Raw genomic sequence first — 19,320 nt, 5'->3', positions numbered from 1 at the left:
TAAAGTAATACAAATAGGTCTTGTCCACGCCCCCAGCCTATTATTAGGTAGTGAAAAGAGAAGCAGCAGACTAATGAGCTTATCTCTTATCTTACGTCGCTTCCCATTGTGGCCAGTAGAGGCACGGTTTGCCCCAGGAGACAATGCGAGTGCCCGCCGGGTACCAGCGATCACTCGTGACAGAGTGAGTACCGGGATCTGTGTGTGTAAACACACTGATCCCGGTTCTTTCAGGGGAAAAATGACTGATCGTGTGTTCATACAAAGTATGAACAGCGATCTTTTATCTCCCCTAGTAAGTCACATTACCCCTTCAGTTAGAACACAGTGAGGGAACACACTTAACCCCTTGATCTCCCCTTAGTGTTAACCCCTTCCCTGCCAGTGACATTTTTACAGTAATCAGTGCATTTTTATAGCACTGATGGCTGTAAAATTGTCAATGGTCCCAAAAATGTGTCAAAAGTGTCCGATCTCTCCGCCATAATGTCACTATAAAAATCGCAGATTGCTGCCATTACTAGTAAAAAAAATAATAATAATAAAAATGCCATAAATCTATCCTCTATTTTGTAGACGCTATACCTTTTGTGCAAACCAATCAATATATGCTTATTGTGATTATTTTACCAAAAATATGTAGAAGAATACATATCGGCCTAAAGTAAGAAAAAATTTTTTTTTTTATTATTATTAGATATTTATTATAGCAAAAAGTAAAAATGTATTTATTTTTTTTCAAAATTGTAGTGTTTGTTGTTTATAGCGCAAAAAAAAAACCATAGAGGTGATCAAATACCATCAAAAGAAAGCTCTATTTGTGGGGAAAAAAGAATGTAAATTTTGTTTGGGTACAGGGTCGCACGACTGCGCAATTGTCAGTTAAAGCAACTCTGTGCTCTGGTCAGGAAGGGGAAAGTGGTTAAAGATACACTTGGTTGTCTATGTATAAAAAATGTTGCAGTGTGGATATCATAAGCATAAAAAATAAAACAACATAATGTTTGTAATATGACAAACTCCTAGTATCGTCAGCTCCATCGAAAGGTCATAGTGCAGTACTTTTTTTTAATTGACTTATTTCAATATATACTGTAAATATCTGTAATAAATAAAATAAGTATGATGAAAACATCAAAGACTGAGATAAGATGAACTGATGTGCTTCAATTTATCAGAGCAAACTCCAAACCATTTCTTGTATGTTAATGGCTTGATGTATTTATGTTTGATGGACCTTTTGAAATTAGACAGGCATGCAGCTAATTTTATCTTCCTTGTCTCTCCATAAAGGGATACAAATTGTCAGACTAGCTGAATGCATTTGAAGGAATTGTATGACATTCCCAGTGTGCTTTGGAACATCACCATTATCACTAGACAATTTCTAACACTTAAGATGAGGAATGGATGGGTCGGAAAAACATATATTTCATTTATTAATTAGCTGTATATTGCTGTCACATGATATTTGCAATATGTTTATCAAACACAATACCCAAACTTTCTGTAAAATATAAAAGATGAGACAGAGTCGAGTAAATGGATACCCAATATGTCAAGACTCAAAGCTGCATGCACCAGCTACATGGAAACTAACTTTGATGCCCCAAAAAAAGGCAATCCTTTAAATACCTTTTAACATAGCGTAAACTATTAAAGATTGCCTCAGGCCCCGTACACACGACAGAGTTTCTCGGCAGAAACTCTGTCGTCTGTACAGTTTTGGCTTGATGGAGCCGCCGAGGAGCTCGACGAGAAAATAGAGAACATGTTCTCTATTTTCTCGTTGTTCTATGGGAGAAGGCGTCCCGCCGAGCTCCTCGGCGGCTTCATCCCAGAACTCGACGAGGAACTCGACGTGCCAAGCACGTCGAGTTCCTCGGCCGTGTGTACGGGGCCTCAGAATGATTCTTCTTTTTTATAGTATTTTATTATTTTTGGCTGATTAAATATTTTTTTTTACTTACTTTTATTCCAAACGGGTTACAAGCCCTCTATCTGATAGCACATATTCTTTATGGAGGCTTCAGGGCTCAACTCAACCATTTCTGATCAAGGAAACAGTGTTGATCAGCTGCTTCTCTAAGGCCTTGTACACATGATAATTTAACCAGAGGACAACGGTCTGAAGGACCATTTTCATCGGTCAAAACCGATCGTGTGTGGGCCCCATAGGTTTTTTAACCATAGGTTAAAAAAAAAGCAAACTTGCTTTAAATTTAATGGATGAATTGATAACCGATAGGTCAAAACCGATCGTTAGTAGGCAAAACCATTGGTTAAAAACCCGTGCATGCTCAGAATCAAGTCGACGCATGCTTGGAAGCATTGAACTTCGTTTTTTTCAGCACGTCGTGTTTTACGTCACCGCGTTCTGACACGATCAGTTATTTAACCTATGGTGTGTAGGCATGACGGACCATCAGTCAGCTTCATCGGTTAACCTAAGACAACGGTCCTTCAAACCGTTGTCCTCTGGTTAACCTATCGTGTGTACAGGGTTTAAGTTCTTCTAGCCTGGACAGTACTCAACCCGGAGGTTATCAAAGCTGAGCACTTCCGGGTTCAAATTAAACAGAAAAGATGGATGTTCCTTCTTCTCTCCCCGTTCTCCATCTTAATATGCCATTTTTTTTATTTTGGGCTACCAGAAGAAGCAGGTCGGCCTTGAGACAAAGGGTGCCTAAAAGGCCCTTTTATTGCAACAGACAGAACCACAAAGTTAGTGGCAGTTGTGGCATGTAAACAAACTCTATGTACTGCTATATTGAAAAACCAATATATATATATATATATATATATATATATATATGTACTACAAATACTGCATGTCAGGGATCTCCAAACTTTTTTAAGCAAAGTGCCAATTTACTGTGCTTCAAGGTTTAGGGGGCCAGACTGTGACTAGTGGGTGTAGAAGATTCCAGGCATCAGTGCCCAATCATTGGTTTTAATGAGAGAAATAGTGCCCCATTAATGGTGTTGGTAGGGGAAATGGTTCCACTTCATTGGTGTCAGTTGGTGGAATAGTGCCCCAAGGGCCAGATAAAGGCAAATAAAGGCAAGCAAAGGTCCACATCTGGCCCCCTGTGCCATAGTTTGTTTTCCATTTCCTTTTTATTGCCGTAGTTTGTACACCACTGCTTGTATTAAAAAAAAATCTGGGTGAGAGGTGTAAGAAGCTTATAGATGGTTATAGGAAGCGACTGATTGCAGTTATTTTTTTCCAAAGGGTGTGCAACCTAATATTAAGTTAAGGGTGTCAAGAATTTTGACCAGCCCATTTTTGGAATTTTGTGTGACATTGGCCCAGATTCTCATACATTAGCGCTGCTCCTGGGCAGCGTAATGTATGAGCTCTACGTTACACTGCCGCAGGTCTACAGGTTTAAATCCTGATTCTCAGAACACTTACCTGTAAACTTGCGGCGGTGTAGCGTTAGATTGCTCAGCGCAAGCCCGCCCAATTCAAATGGGGCGGGCACCATTTAAATTAGGCGCGCTCCCGCGCCGAGCGTACTGCGCATGCTCCGTCGGGTAAATTACCCGACGTGCATTGCGCTAAATGACGTCGCCCCGACGTCATTTGCCTAGATGTATACGTAAATGGCATCCAGCGCCATTCACGGACGTCTTACGCAAACAACGTAATTTTTATTCAATTCGACGCGGGAACGACGGCCATAGTTAACATTGGTTGCGCCTGCTAATTAGCAGGGGCAACCTTACACGTCGGGTACGCTACGCAAACTACGTTAATTCGCTGCGTCGACCTCGCGTATGTTCGGGAATCGCCGTACTTACCTCATTTGCATAGACGACGGGGAAAAGCGACGATGCGACACCTAGCGGCGGGAAAAAAAATTACTTTTAAGATCTGACAGCGTAACAGCCTTACGCTTGTCAGATCTAATGGGTACCTATGCGCAACTGATTCTGAGAATCAGTCGCATAGATACCCGGGGCCAGATGAGGTGTTACGACGGCGCTAATGGTGTTGCGCCGTCGTAACGCCTTTGAGAATCTGGCCCATTATGTCCAATTTGCTTTTTTTTCTCCCTGTTTTGTTCCAATACACAGAAAGGGAATAAACACGTGTATAGCAAAACATGTGTTACTGCAATAGTTTTCTGTGAGAAATACTTGATTTTCTGGAAAAAATTATGGGGTGCCAACAATTTCGGCCATGACTGTATATATATACCTATAGGTAATATTGGCAAAAGGGCTAAAGGCATATTGTTAATCCACAACTTTTCATGTGGTCCAAAAGCAGGGTGTTTATTTAAAAAAATACTCTTGAGTAGTATGGATGTTAATAGATTATTTTCAAAATGTGTAATTAATTATTGATCATTTTCCTTGTATGCATATGCTTATTTCCATAGTACATACATATGTAAATAATTTTTAAAACTGAAAACAACTGTTGAGAATTCACTTATGTAAATGATGCCAGCAAAAATATGTCTAAAATATTCCAGTTCTATGCATTGCTTATCGCTTAATGATGGGTTCGCCACAGCTGTCAAAAATATAACAATAAAGATTGTTCAAACTAGGCCAAAGTACACATCGATTAGCATGGTCACCATGACAAATATCCTGTCATGGTTAACATTTTGAATGCAAGGCTATTAGTCTGTACATACTATTTATAGCAATAAACATACAAATTCAATTTAGCATTACAGTGCAGCTTATATTATAATAGCACCTAATAATGCTTGTTACTTTTTTGTTGGCATGTCTACTTTTTTTACAATATTTTGAAACTGCATTTGGCTTCAGGGTATAGAGTTGTCTTACATCTTCTGCTGTACCACATGACTAAGGGCAAGGGGTGCAATCAGCTTCACCATCTACTGGTGCTACCATCGGCTACTGTAGATCCATAAATCTTGACCTTGGTCATACAATATTGTCTCAAAGGAAGAGGAGGATCAGCCAGTTGGCCAACTGAACTCTGAGGCCGCGTACACACGGTTGATCCAAACCGATGAGAATGGTCCGTCGGACCGTTTTCATCGGTTCACAGCTGAAGTGGCCTGATGGTCTGATGTGCGTACACACCATCAGTTCAAAAACCGATTGGGTCAGAACCCGGTGACGTAAAACACATGACGTGCTGAAAAAAACGAAGTTCAATGCTTTCAAGCATGCGTCGACTTGATTCTGTGCATGCGCGGGTTTTGAACCGATGCTTTTGTGTACTAACCATCGGTTTGGACCTATCGTGCAGCGGTCCATCGGATCGGTTTTAAAGCAAGTTCTAAAATTTTTGACCGAAGGACAACGGACCGATGAGCTGTACACACGGTCGGTTTGGACCGATGAAACTGGACTTCAGGCCGTTTTCATCGGTTTGGACCGACTGTGTGTACGCGGCCTGATACTTTTCAGAAGCAAAGATCTGAAGAATAAAGATCAGAAGAACTAGTGTTTTGGTCATCTAAATTATTCTTCACAGGATGTCTTCCATTATCTTCCTAATTCCTGTCTATGCATACATGTTCTATGCCAATAAAGTAGATTGGAATGACAGCAAGGAAACTAGAATTTTCAGAAAAGAGCAGCAATGGCAACCACAAGATCTATCTCTTTACAGGTTCTCTTTAAAAAAATAACTGAAAAGCATAGAGTCGTATTTAGGTGTACCATTGTTATATTAAAGACAATATTCTGGAAGGTAGCATTACTCACACCCTTTCACATTACAGAGTTTAGTGTGAACAAGGCCACCAATAAGCAATGCATGGAAAATATGTAGAGGGATTGGGTAAAGCTTCTTATCATAGATCGGGGAAAATTAAAACTGTTGGCCAGGATGTACAGATCTGGGAGCTCTGAGATTGGTATGAGATGGGATGGGAGTATATGCTGAGTGCAATTGGTAAGGTAACACAAATGGAAATTGAAGCACCACATCACTGGTAAGATACAGATACTGTACAACTTGATTCCCTGTTTTTCAGGGGATCAAGAGCACCCTACGGATGCTGACAAGGCCTGTGCTTGCAATCACAATGAAAAAATAAAACTAATGGTTCAGTTCACTTCTAGTGTTTTCACAGTGTGTCAAGCAAGCCCTGATGAAGGGGGATCTCTTGGACCTTCAAAATGCATTGGATACTTTTTGGATTGTCTTACTGATTTTAATTGGTATAAAGTTGTGTCTGGACCTCTCAGCAGTGGTATGGAGCCTCAATTTCTATTCATGTTACATTACACTTCTAGCAGTCTCTCTCTCTCTTTCTCAGCTAAATGGACTGGCAGTACTTGCTTCTGCTGTCCTCGCTCTGACTCCTCTCTGCGCCTCCAGTTCACATTCTTCATGCGTTCTTAAAGGGATCTTTCCTGCACACGAGGCCCAAGGTCACCCTCCCCCAGAATGGGGAGTGCCTTTAAAGGCCCCGACAGCCTAGCACTCCATCCTCAGTTCTTCCACCTGACAACATCTCCCCAGCTGGGTTGACTCTGGGTATATCAAGGAGGCCTGCCCCCTTCCGATCCTAATTGGGGATTGGTAAGGCTCCCTGAGACAGGGCTCCCTGAGACACCCCAACAGCTCCACCTGGCAGTCTTTTATACACAACAATATTGTACTTCCTAATTATATTAACAATTGGTTCACATATTCGCACACTTTAGCACCCACTATACTACCAGATTATCCGAATTACTCATTATCTACTACTGGTTAGTCAACCCTATGGGACGCCTAAGGATGCCCTGATTAAAATTATATATATTGGCAACTTGTAATTGCTTTTAGCCCCTATACTTCAATATATATATATATATATATATATATATATATATATAGAAACAACACCAGTGGAGAGGGTGGTGTTGTTTCTATTGTTTCTATATTTAGAATTAGTACATCACCAATACACTACCACTCTGGTTGAGGTCTTTGTTTGCTACCTGGCGCCGGAAGTGCAGCAGTAGGCCTTTTCACTGCACCTTCTTTCCCATATATATATATATATATATATATATATATATATATATATATATATATATATATATATATAGTCTAACTGTTATTCTGGCAGGTGTGCTCAGAATTAACTTATCTAATTTTTCCTAACTAATTATGACTATCGTGGGTGTTCATTACAGGCGCCGGCTTCTCCATCACCTAGAGGGTGTCCTTAATGAGGCTCCTTGTAAGCCCTCTTGGGTGGGCTCTTCACTCTTGGGAAGGTAGGGGTAGCCTTAAGTCCCTCCGGATTAACCAGCGGCTCCAACATGTTCTCTTTTTTAATTTTGAACTTATGTAATATTTTTTTGAAATAATTATCCCCCTGAAGAGACCGATAACAGGTCAAAATGTGTCAGGTCAACATTGTATAATAATATGGAATATAACAATATGTATACCTGTCTATGTCTACTGCATCATGGAATGTGATATTTTACTATTGTACCTGTCTTTTTATACATTGCATTTTTACTCATTGTGACATCCGAGATTTTCGCCCAAAAATACTATTTTTATATAGCAACAGTCATCCTACTTTTTTGACATCGCTGCCTAAAAGTCCCACTGGGGAACCTTTCCATAGCATGTAATTCCAGGGTGAGCAGCTCTTTCATCTCTGCTATATGTGTCTTATAGTACAGCTCCACCTCTCTTCCCTGCCTTTCTTCTAAAAATTCTCTAGAAGCAAAAGGCAGTTGTCAGTGAAGTCATGCTGTCTGTGAGTCACCAGCCTACTCTGAGCCACTCCCAGCCCACATAGATAAAAACAAACAGGCCTAACTTCCAGCTAGACCTGCCTAAATTTACCTGCCTGACCAAAAATCTCACCTCTAGCAGAGGTGAGAGGGTAGAGGGTGCTACACACTACAAGCCAAAAGGTCCGTGGGGATCCTCTGGGGTGTAGAAGCTTCCTAAACAGGAACCAGATCATTTATATCAACATCAATACTTTAGCATAGGTATACCAGTAAGATAAACCTACAGGTCCAGCACAATTTTTCCACTTTCCTCAACTGAGTGCAATAGGCAGTATGCAGACTGACTGCTAATTTCATTGTTTTTTTCTAGCCTGTACCAGTCAGGTGCACAACATGGATGCCAGTATGAAAATATGAGCTAATATGCCATATCCCTTGAATAAATCTAACTGCATATGCTCTATTGGAGGAAACCTTTCAATAAAAATGTAGCATATGTTCTGTGTCATTAAAACTATTTACCATATAATATATAAAACATTATCATTTGTACTCAGAAATGTGACTTACTAATTGTGACGGAAACTGACTCTGTTGGTAATATTGTACTTAGTATTACCCCTGCAAGTGTGCTTAGTCACTGGGGTTTTTATGGGTTATTAATCAGATTCATTTAATCACAAGTTTATTACCCAGTACAATTAAACTGTCACCAAACAGAAATAATATGCATTGCTAATGATATACAATAATCGTGCTTCCATGTAATTCACATAGGCCCTTTATTTCAGGTTCATAGATCCTTTATTGGAGCGGTTGCCATTTCCTCACCTCTTTGAGTATTTAAGGTTAATGAACTAACTCGTGCCAATATTACCAAAGAAGGAGATATTTCCTGATGATGTTATTGCCTTTGTTGATGCATTGCTTTTTTTCTTTGAGTTTTTGTTCACACTGTATGCACCTGAGATTTTGTATTTATTTACGTTAAAGCATATCTAAATCCAAAAACAAAATTGTTATATATTACAGGATACCAGTCTGTAGACGAAGTGACTGTTTTTTTTCTTTTGTGTTTTTTTTTCCAGGCTTTTTTTTTCCTTTAGATTCATCTGGTAATCCTGCCAGTAATACACTTCCTGTACTAGAATGACAACATTCACTCAATATACTGCATCAGGACAATAGACATAAGACAGGACTTCTGGGAACTCCTCCTTCCTCTTGTTTATAACATCAACATCCTGAACAATATAACTGATAAAATGCAGCACAAGTAGCATGAAAATCTATCAGCTAAACCAGTGGTGACTGGTGCCCTATCGGTCAAGGGGAGGACAGCAGACAGACCTGACCACAGACATCCCCCCTCCAGGGAGGCAGCCTGCCACCCAACACTAACCCTCCTTGTCACTCGAGTCTGCCACCGCACACCATGCCCACACCCCCCACCGGTCACTGGTTCGCTCACTCGCCCTCTGGCTGCCAGGCCCCCCATCAGCCCTGCACTTACCCCATGCAGGTCATGGCTACAGTGGCAGCTTCCCCCCTCTGTCTCCTCTATGTCCTGGCCGTTGCTTCTCATTGACTAAAACTATTTCTAGCAAAATCAGCAGAGATTGCTTACATTTTTCAAACAGAGCTAATAAATTGCTTTTAATTATATATTTTTACAGACCAAAATAAAGCAAATACGAGAATTTGTCAGAGTTTACATTTTTATTTTAAAGGATAAGTTCACCTTTTAACAAAAAAGAATAAATGCTCATTTTTTCAGCCACTAGTGGGGCGCTTTTAACCCCTGCCCGCAATGCAGCATTGCCCATTGATTTCAATGGGCAAAGTGCTTTAGGAGCCATGTATACACGGCTCCTAAAGCACATTAAAGAATCTGTTTGCAGTACTTTTTTTAACGTCCTGCCAGAGCAGTGCCCCAGTGTGAAAGCACTCGAGTTTTCACACTGGGATTGCAGATGAGGCATTTTTTCAGGCTCTTTACAGGTGATTCTAATCATGCTGTGGCTAACCTTTCCCTCTTTCCTCAGTTCCCACTTGGCCAATGACTAGTAGAGGTAGGTAAAAAGGGAGTGACTGATATGCAATAAAATGCAAGTTGAAAGGTTAATTTGTGGTCATTTATTGAAAGTAGCAACAAGTGATCAAGCCAACGCATTAATTTGTAATTTTGATTTTTAACTTCAATTTCTACATATATATATATATATATATATATATATATATATATATATATATATATATATATATATATATATATATATATATATATATATATGTGTGTGTGTGTTTCTGTACACCGTTATTTTTCTCTGATAGCCCTGAGGAAGGCTTGATCACTTATTGCTAATCTCAACGACCACAAATTCACATTTCAACTTGCATTTTATTGGATATCAGGCACTCTTTTTTTTAATTACCTCTACTAGTAGGGTAATCTTTAAGCCAACCTGACAACACAGCAAGTGCATTGTTAGATTCTGGTGCATCATCCACATGAGTTACCAGACCCTTTTGAGAGACCAGCCTTCATCGTGGCTCTCTCCAGCAAGGGTCCTCCCCTGGATCTTCTCACCTTGACTTGGCTTCCTCCACACCAGGCAAGACAGCCTCAAGATCACTTCAGCATTAGTAGGCCCCTGACAGTCTTCTGGGCCTATGCAGAGCTCACTTCAGCAGCACCTATTCAGCCTGAGGCAAGAGAGCGAGCACATGGCCCACCCCAAATATATATATATATATATATATATATATATATATATATAAATATATATATATATATACTTTCCCATAATGCACCAGTGGCCATACTCCTACTGGGCTGGCTGGAAGAAATATAAATATTCATAACTCCTGTGTGAAATCTCATACTATGACCTGTGGTACCAATGACACCTACTGTCAACAGTGAGAAATGCACAACCAAATTGAGCTTAGGGAAAGGCCAGATATAGACTATACAATCAGTCTGAGCTGCCTACAGCCCAGCCAAAAACGAAATAGTAGCCCCAGTTTAGAGATACGCTGGAGAGGTGGAGAGGGCATTGGCTCTACATGTTCCTCCTAAAGGCAACAGTGACCGTGGTTCTGTATATTAACAACAAGAGAGTTAATTAGAGGTCAGTCGTCTGTTCAAGCACAGGTACCACATGTGTAGGGCAGAGACCCTATCTAAGGTGCCTAGCCTAGCCCAGAAGAACCATACCCGGGGGAAAGCCTCTCAGGGGAATATGTAGGAGGTACCTCCTGCCTATGCTACCCAGTCTTTTTTATATCTGTCTGGAGTTTAGCTTAAAAACCCTGCACATGTTTTCTGATAAATTTGATGTTTGGTAAAAGGGAACAATTCACCAACTTTCATAGTCGAGTTTATTATCTATATACTAGCGCATGTGCTTACTTCTCAAGGAGTACAGTAGGTACTTTTAGAACCTATAAAGGCATTAAAGAACATCTCTAATAATAAATAATAACTGCAAAACACCAATTTTATCAGGAAGGAGGAGTGATCCTTTAAATTATTGTTGAATATTCTGCCTTGAAGAACACAATTTATAGTCATAACATGTTCTTTCTTCTCTTTGCTAAATTACTCTGCAGACAGTGAAAAAAAAAGAAATAATTTCAAACTCTCTCCATTCAACTTGCAATAGACTGCCAAGTGAGAAATCCTTTAATCATTGTACCCACTCAACTTTCTGTGTGATTTTTTTTGCGTCTATTCTTTTGTATCATGTTTTATCTCCTACGACTGCTGCATATTCATTTTCACCTTATTATTGTTGAAAAATTGAGGTAATAGGTTAATTTGGATTTGCCTCCCTCGGGTATATTAAGACGGATATAAGTACCATTGTGACAGGCCGACTTCAAAACAGCGTTTTATCAGGGACTTGCAGCAAAGATCTAGTCGGCACCTCCATGACAGCAATAAACTATACTTAAATCACCACATTATATATGCAAAACAGCTTTCAAAAGGAAAGCACCTGATTTTTGTCACCTAGAAATGGATTTAGTCAAATTATCCTTTCTAAAAAGCCTTTTCATTGTGTACAATAAGACTGCACATGTGATTAGGTATTAGAGCATGAAATGTGCAGAACAAAATAAAATTCCTTTTCTAAGGATCTTCGTAGCAAATTCAATAAGCTCCCGTTTTGATAGTATGATCTTTTTTTTCACTCTTTGTCTCTTTTCCTGACGCCAAGCTGCCCACATTATGATAGGCTTCAAAGGATAGGATTGTAGTTCAAATCTTCAATAGCTTGAATGTTTTCAGAAAGACAAGCTGCTGTATTGTATACAACTAAGAACAGATATGGCCTAAAATGATCAATATGTCCAACACATAAACACTTAACAAAATCATCTATGCAGTTGGGTTATGCCAATTGGAGACAATAGCATCTGTTTTTGGAGCCGAGATAAAGTTATTGATGTTGCATCAATTGAACAGGGAATCATGTTTTATTATAAAACAGTATTAATTACTGTATGTAATTTGTTTCATTTAAATTGTAAATTTTAAAATTACCCAAAAAAAGTGAGCAAAAAAAATAATTAATACCATCCAAATTTACTAACTTTTGAAGTTGAACAATAAAAGCAACCATATTGCTTCCTAACCACTTCAGCCCCAAAGGATTTCCCTGCCCAATGACCGGACAATTTTTTGCGATTTGGCACTGCATCTCTAACTGAAGCCCCGTACACACGACCAGTTTCCTCGGCAGAATTCAGCTTCCGACCGAGTTTCTGGCTGAATTCTGCCGAGAAACCCGGCCGTGTTTACAATTTCGCAGAGGAAGCCGACGAGGAGCTCGACGAGGAAATAGAGAACATGTTCTCTATTTCCTCGTTGTTCTATGGGAGCTCTCGGCCCGCCGAGCTCCTCAGCGGCTTCAGGGCTGAACTGGCCGAGGAACTCGATGTGTTTGGCACGTCGAGTTCCTCGGCCGTGTGTACGGGGCCTGACAGTTGCGCGGTTGTGCAACATTGCTCCAAAACAAAATTGACCTCTTTTTTATCCCACAAATAGAGCTTCCTTTTGGTGGTATTTGATCACCCCTGCGGTTTTTATTTTTTGAGCTATAAACAAAAGAAGAGCGAACATTTTGAAAAAAAAAGCAATATTTTTAACTTTTTGCTATAATAAATATCCCCAAAAAATATATAATTTTTTTTTCTCAGTTTCGCACTACATCATCTGCACATAAATTTATTGTTAAAATAGGTTTATCTGTAGATCACTGCTAATGGTCTCTGTGAGGGGCTTCACGAAAGGATCAAAGATTAAGAGGGAAAGTGAACATCTCTGGCGGATGCCATTTGTAATTAGATAGTTTAGATCATATGTTAAAAGTATATATCCACACTGAGGGGAATGAATACAATTCGAATTGATTTAGAGGATGTTGCCAGAGAATTTGTAGAAAACTTCAATTAATTCTATTAAATGTCTTCTCTGAGACGCGATCATTTTTCAGCCTCTAGAAAAAACAAAGTTTTTTACAACTTCATCATTAAAACGACGTTGCCCACACACGATCGTTAAAAAAAAATGCTCTAGCAAAGCGCGGTGACGTACAACACGTACAACGGCACTATAAAGGGGACATTCCATTCGGATGACGCCACCCTTTGGGCTGCTTTAGCTGATTTTGTGTTAGTAAAAGCCGATTCGCGCTTTTCTGTCTGTTACAGCGTGATGAATGTGCTTACTCCATAACGAACAGTAGTTTTACCAGAACGAGCGCTCCCATCTCATAACTTGCTTTTGAGCACATGCAGGTTTTTCACGTCGTTTAAGCCCACACATAATCATTTTTTACAACCCGAAAAACTACATCGTTTAAAACGTCGTTAAAAATGCAGCATGTTTTTTTTTTGTTGTTTTTCAGAACCCGAAAAATGATGTGAAGCCCACACACGATCATTTTAAATGCAATTTTTGAAAAACGTTGTTTTTTCATGCTGAAAAATTATCGTGTGTACGCGGCATAAGGCCAGAAGCAACAAGGGGGTTTGGTATGGCTCAGCATGGTGTATAATGTTAAAGGTATGTTTGGTTGCATCAAGGGTTTGATTGGGTTGAATTGATTCAGGCATAATATCCAGGAGTCGGGAGGCTTTGCATGCACTTTTGGATTGGTATTAAGAAGTGTTAATTGGCCAAATTGTGAAGTTATACTGGCTTCTTACCTGAGAAATGTACCACTGATTGTTTGGGGCATTTCTGACAGTAAAGCTGTAGCTGGCTTATAAAACTTTTCACGTCAACATTTTGTGGTGGACACAATTTTTTTTTCTATGGCCTTTAATTTTAGATAGAAGTGTAAACGCTTTGATTTGCTTACCTGATCTGTCTGTAAATTCCATTGTGGATATTGGCGAGCATTTGCCTTTAGGAAAGGAAGGCATAGATAGAAATAAAAACATTGTCATTGTCTTTGCTTTACAAAAAAAGTTGTTGGTTGTTGTATGTGCTTTAAAATGTGCTTTTAAAAGTGCTGTAGAAATGTCCTTAAAATAAACATAGAAGACATAAAACACCAGACAGAATCTTCAACCATTTTCTTGCTTTTTCAAAATAAAGTGTTGAGTAGAGTTGGGCTACAATACAAGCTGCCAAGCTGATCATTTTCTGAGCCTTATGCCGCACACGACCATTTTTCGGGTTGTAAAATTTTTTTTTTTTAATGTCATCAAAAACGATTGTGTGTGGGCTCCAGAGCATTTTTCACGATGTTAAAAATGGCCATTAAAAATTTCGAACATGCTCTATATTTTCATGTCGTTTTTAACGTTGTTGTTTTTTACGTCATAAAAAATGGTCGTGTGTGGGCATTAACGACGTGAAAAAAACACGTATGCTCAGAAGCAAGTTACGAGACGGGAGCGCTCGTTCTGGTAAAACTAGCATTCGTAATGAAGTAAGCACATTCATCACGCTGTAACAGACTGAAAAGTGCGAATCGTCTTTTACTAACACTAAATCAGCAAAAGCAGCCTAAAGGGTGGCGTCATCCACATGGAACTTCCCCTTTATAGTGCCGTTGAACGTGTTGTACGTCAACGCGCTTTGCTAGAGCATTTTTTTTTCATGATCATGTGTAGGCAAGGCCGTTTTAATGATCGGGTTGAAAAAAACGTTGTTTTTTCTAGACCCTTAAAAACTTAATTTTTTACAAACCGAAAAGCGGTTGTGTGTACGCGGCATTAAAGTACCAACTTTGAAAAGGTGGGTTGACCCTTAAAGTATTCTTCAAAATATTTGCACCTAATGCCGCGTACACACGATCGGACATTCTGACAACAAAACCGCAGATTTTTTTCCCGACGGAATGTTGGCTCAAACTTGTCTTGCCTACACACGGTCACCCAAATGTTGTCGGAAATTCTGATCGCCAAGAACGCAGTCACGTACAACACTACGACGAGCCAAGAAAAATTAAGTTCAATGATTCCGAGCATGCGTCAAATTGATTACGAGCATGCGTATGGTTTTTGTGCGTCGGAATTGCATACAGACGATCAGAATTTTCGTCAAGAACTTTTGTTGTTGGAAAAATTGAGAACCAGCTCTTAAGCATTTGTTGTAGGAAATTCCGACAGCAAATGTCCGAAGGAGCATACACACGGTCGGAATATCCGACCAAAGGCTCACATCGAACATTTGTTGTCGGAAATTCCTATCGTGTTCAAAGCCACAAACTGTTCTGTCTTACTTGTGCTGAATTGCTTTGCAGGTACTGAAAAAGTTAGACATTTGTAATTCAACTTCTAAGAGACTTCTCAGTGAAAAATCCTTTAATCAGTGTACTTCTATTTTTTTGTGTTTTTACTTTAATATTTTGTGTTTTGAGTTTTATATTTTACGATTGTTGCATATTTAGCTTTTTCTTATTATTAATAAAGAATGGTGTACTAGGTTAATATGGATCTTCCTCATACAGGCATATTAAAGTGGTAGGATTCAGGCATGAAGAAGGTCAAATGTAAATTCAGTGTTTCTGAAATATAAATGCCTTCAATAGAAGCCAAATCTAGGTGCCTACCCTTTTAACTCACACTAATAACTTTTTAACCTCCTGATTTTTCTTTACAGAATTATATGACTTATACTTATGGCAATTATAGTTACACTTTGTTGTCCAAGAACATCTCAGAGCTTCCTTCAAAGATCTTAAATAGGAAGTACACTATATTACAAAAAGTATTGGGATGCCTGCCTTTACACACACATGAACTTTAATGGCATCCCAGTCTGAGTTCATAGGGTTCAATACTGAGCTGGCCCACCCTTTGCAACTATAACAGCTTCAACTCTTCTGGGAAGGCTGTCCATCACAAGGTTTAGGAGTGTGTCTATGGGAACATTCGACCATTCTTCCAGAAGTGCATTTGTTAGGTCAGGCAGTGATGTGAATGAGAAGGCCTGGCTTGCAGTCTCCACTCTAATTCATCCCAAAGGTGTTGTATCGGGTTGACTTCAGAACTAGTCAAGTTCTTCCACCTCAAACTTGCTCATCTATGTCTTTATAGACCTTGTTTGTGCACTGGTGTAGAGTCACGTTGGAACAGAAAAGGGCCATCCCCAAACTGTTCCCACAAAGTGGGGAGCATGAAATTGTCCAAAATGTTTTGGTATGCTGATGCCCTAAGCACTCCCTTCAATGGAACTAAGGGACCAAGCCAACCCCTGAAAAACCACCCCACACTATTATCTCCCCTCCACCAAATGATTTGGACCAGTGAACATAGCAAGGTCCATAAAGACATGGATGAGCGAGTTTGTGGTGGAGGAACTTAACTGGCCTGCACTGCGTCCTGAAGTGATGGAATACTTTTGGAAAGGTTACAAGCACTGAACCTTTAGAGGGGATAGAGATGCTTTAGAGGGGATGCTTTAGAGGGGATATGATTATAATGTACAAATACCGTACTGGTGACCCCACAATAGGGATAATACTTTACCATGTAGAGGAATTTAATAAGACATTCACTAAAATTAGAATAAAATATATTTAACCTTAAACTGCGTACAGAATTCTTTACTGTCAGGCCTCGTACACACGACCGTTTTCCTCAACAGAATCCAATTTTTTGTCGAGGAAAACGGTCGTGTGTATGTTTTTCATCGAGAAAACTGTTGTGGAACTCAATGAGAAAAAAAGAGAACAACTTTTTCCTTGTCAGGAGTCTCAATTTCCTTGTCGTGTTCCTCGTCGAGCTGGTTTTCGATGAGAAACCTGTTTGTGTGTATGCTTAGAAACCCGCGCATGCTCAGAATAAAGTATGAGACGGGAGCGTACCTTTGGTAAAAGTAGCGTTCGGAATGGAGATAGCACATTCGTCACGCTGTAACAAACTGAAAAGCACGAATCGTCTCTCACCAAACTTTTACTAAACACGCAGTAACATAAGATTAGTAAAAGCAGCCCCAAGGGTGGCGCCAATGGAATCGAACTTCCCCTTTATAGTGCCGTCGTACGTGTTGAACGTCACCGCGTTTGAGAACGACGAGATTTTGTCTTGACAGTGTGTAAAGCTTGTCAAGTTTGTCAAGTTTCTCGACAAGCCTAACAAGGAACTCGTCGAGGAAAATTATGTTTTATTTACGACGAGTTCCTCGGTCATGTGTACGAGGCCTCAAAGCGGTAAGGATGTGGAATTCCCTTCCATAGGCAACGGTTTCAGCGGGGAGCATTGGTAATTTCAAAAAACTATTAGATAAGCACTTGAACGACCAAAACATACAGGGATATACAATGTAATACTGACATAAAATCACACAAATAAGTTGGAATTGATGGACTTTTGTCTTTTTTCAACCTCGCCAACTATGTAACTATGTAATCAATACATTTAATTAAATGATTGGTGTGAGATTCCCAAAAGTGGTACACATTTTCATACACCATTGTTTAATGACTAGGCTCCAAAGTCAATGAGATTGATACTAAAGAAGTCGAGTATGTGTACTTTGCAGAGTGAATTGTCTCTTTGCAATAGAATTGTCATTTAGGGAATGTGGGAAAAAAAATCACCTTGCAAACAATACCAAATCACAAGCAAGAAAAATAAAATATATTTTTACTTGCACATGATTAGATGATGGAACATGGTTGCCTTTAATAAATCAACCCCAATGGGGTACATATATTAATAATATATACTAGTAAACAATTCAAATTACTTCAAAGAAATGTTGTCTTTTAACAAATTTGTTAAATGCATAACCATTGTCTTTTTCTAAGGCTGTACCAGACATTTCAGGATGTAAAGTGATAAGAGGGTTATGTTGGTTTTCCATTCACAGACAGAATTTGATTAACCTTTCAGTTATTTTCTTTTTACTTCAAATATTGTTAAAACGCTTGAAGTACATTGAGTTTTTCCTAACACAATGACTTTAGCACTGATTAATAATGCTCTGTGTTCATTTAATTTCCAAAGGTGAAAGTGTTTGACCTTCTGATTACCAGAACTCCCACTTAACATTGGCAGTCGGTTAAATAAGCAGTCAAACAGTGAGAAAACTAAGTTAGAAATTCATGAATTTAAACTTTATTATGTACAGTGAGAGGCTACTTTATTTTAGATAACACCCCTTCTACTGCACTTTGAATGTTTATCGGCTCTCTAACAGCAAAAGAAAAATAATAGACTCTAATGTTTTTAATATTAGAGAATTGAGAGGATACATTTTTAATTTTGTTATATCCTGGTTATGATTGTAACCAGGAAAAAAGCATTTGGGACATCCAAAATGTTATGGCTGTCAATGAAACAGAAAGTGAGAAAAACAATCTTCCTTTGTAGGCAACTGTTTTGGTGATAATTTTCAGAGTAGATTTGCACTAAGGGTGCTAACGACCTTCCACTACATCAGTTCCATGACTGTCCCATGACTTCTTCATGGGGCAGAAATTCATTTTGGCTGCATCCTCCCCTTATCCAAACTGGAACTAGATGCCCTCCTATGTCCCATCTCCTTGCTCCCCTTTTCCTCCAAACTCCTTGAATGTCTGGTCTACAACCAACTGAACTACCACCTTACTGAGAATAAACGTATTGATCCCTGGATCTGGATTTCACCCTATTAACCCTACAGAAATTTCTCTCCTAAAATTCACAAACAATTTACCGGTAAAACCAATGATCACTATTCTATTCTATACTACTACTCTTGGACCTCTCTGCTGTCTTTGATAGCTGACCACCCCCTTCTCCTCAAAAAACTCCACTCCTTTGGTCTTCATGACTTTGCTCTTTGTTGGATCTCATCCTACCTATTGCACTGCACCTTGAGTGTCATTTACAATTATTTTTCCTCTTCTCCTCTTCTTTTTGCCAGCTTGGTCCCCCATGGTTCTGTTCTTGGACCACTCTTATACTCGAGCTACAGCTCCTCCCTGGGTCAGCCGATAACCTCCCATGGCTTTCAATAACAGTTCAACGCTGATGACACCCAAATCTATCTTTCTACCCCTCAGCTCACTCCAGCAGTCTCCTCACGCATCACTAATTTACTAACAGACATATCCATATCTGGATGTCACACCATTTCTTCAAACCCCAACTATCCATAACCAAGCTTATATTTTC

The sequence above is a fragment of the Rana temporaria genome, chromosome 11 (genome assembly GCF_905171775.1).
Source record: "Rana temporaria chromosome 11, aRanTem1.1, whole genome shotgun sequence".
Taxonomy (NCBI): domain Eukaryota; kingdom Metazoa; phylum Chordata; class Amphibia; order Anura; family Ranidae; genus Rana; species Rana temporaria.
Note: the sequence above shows the minus strand (reverse complement) of the source record.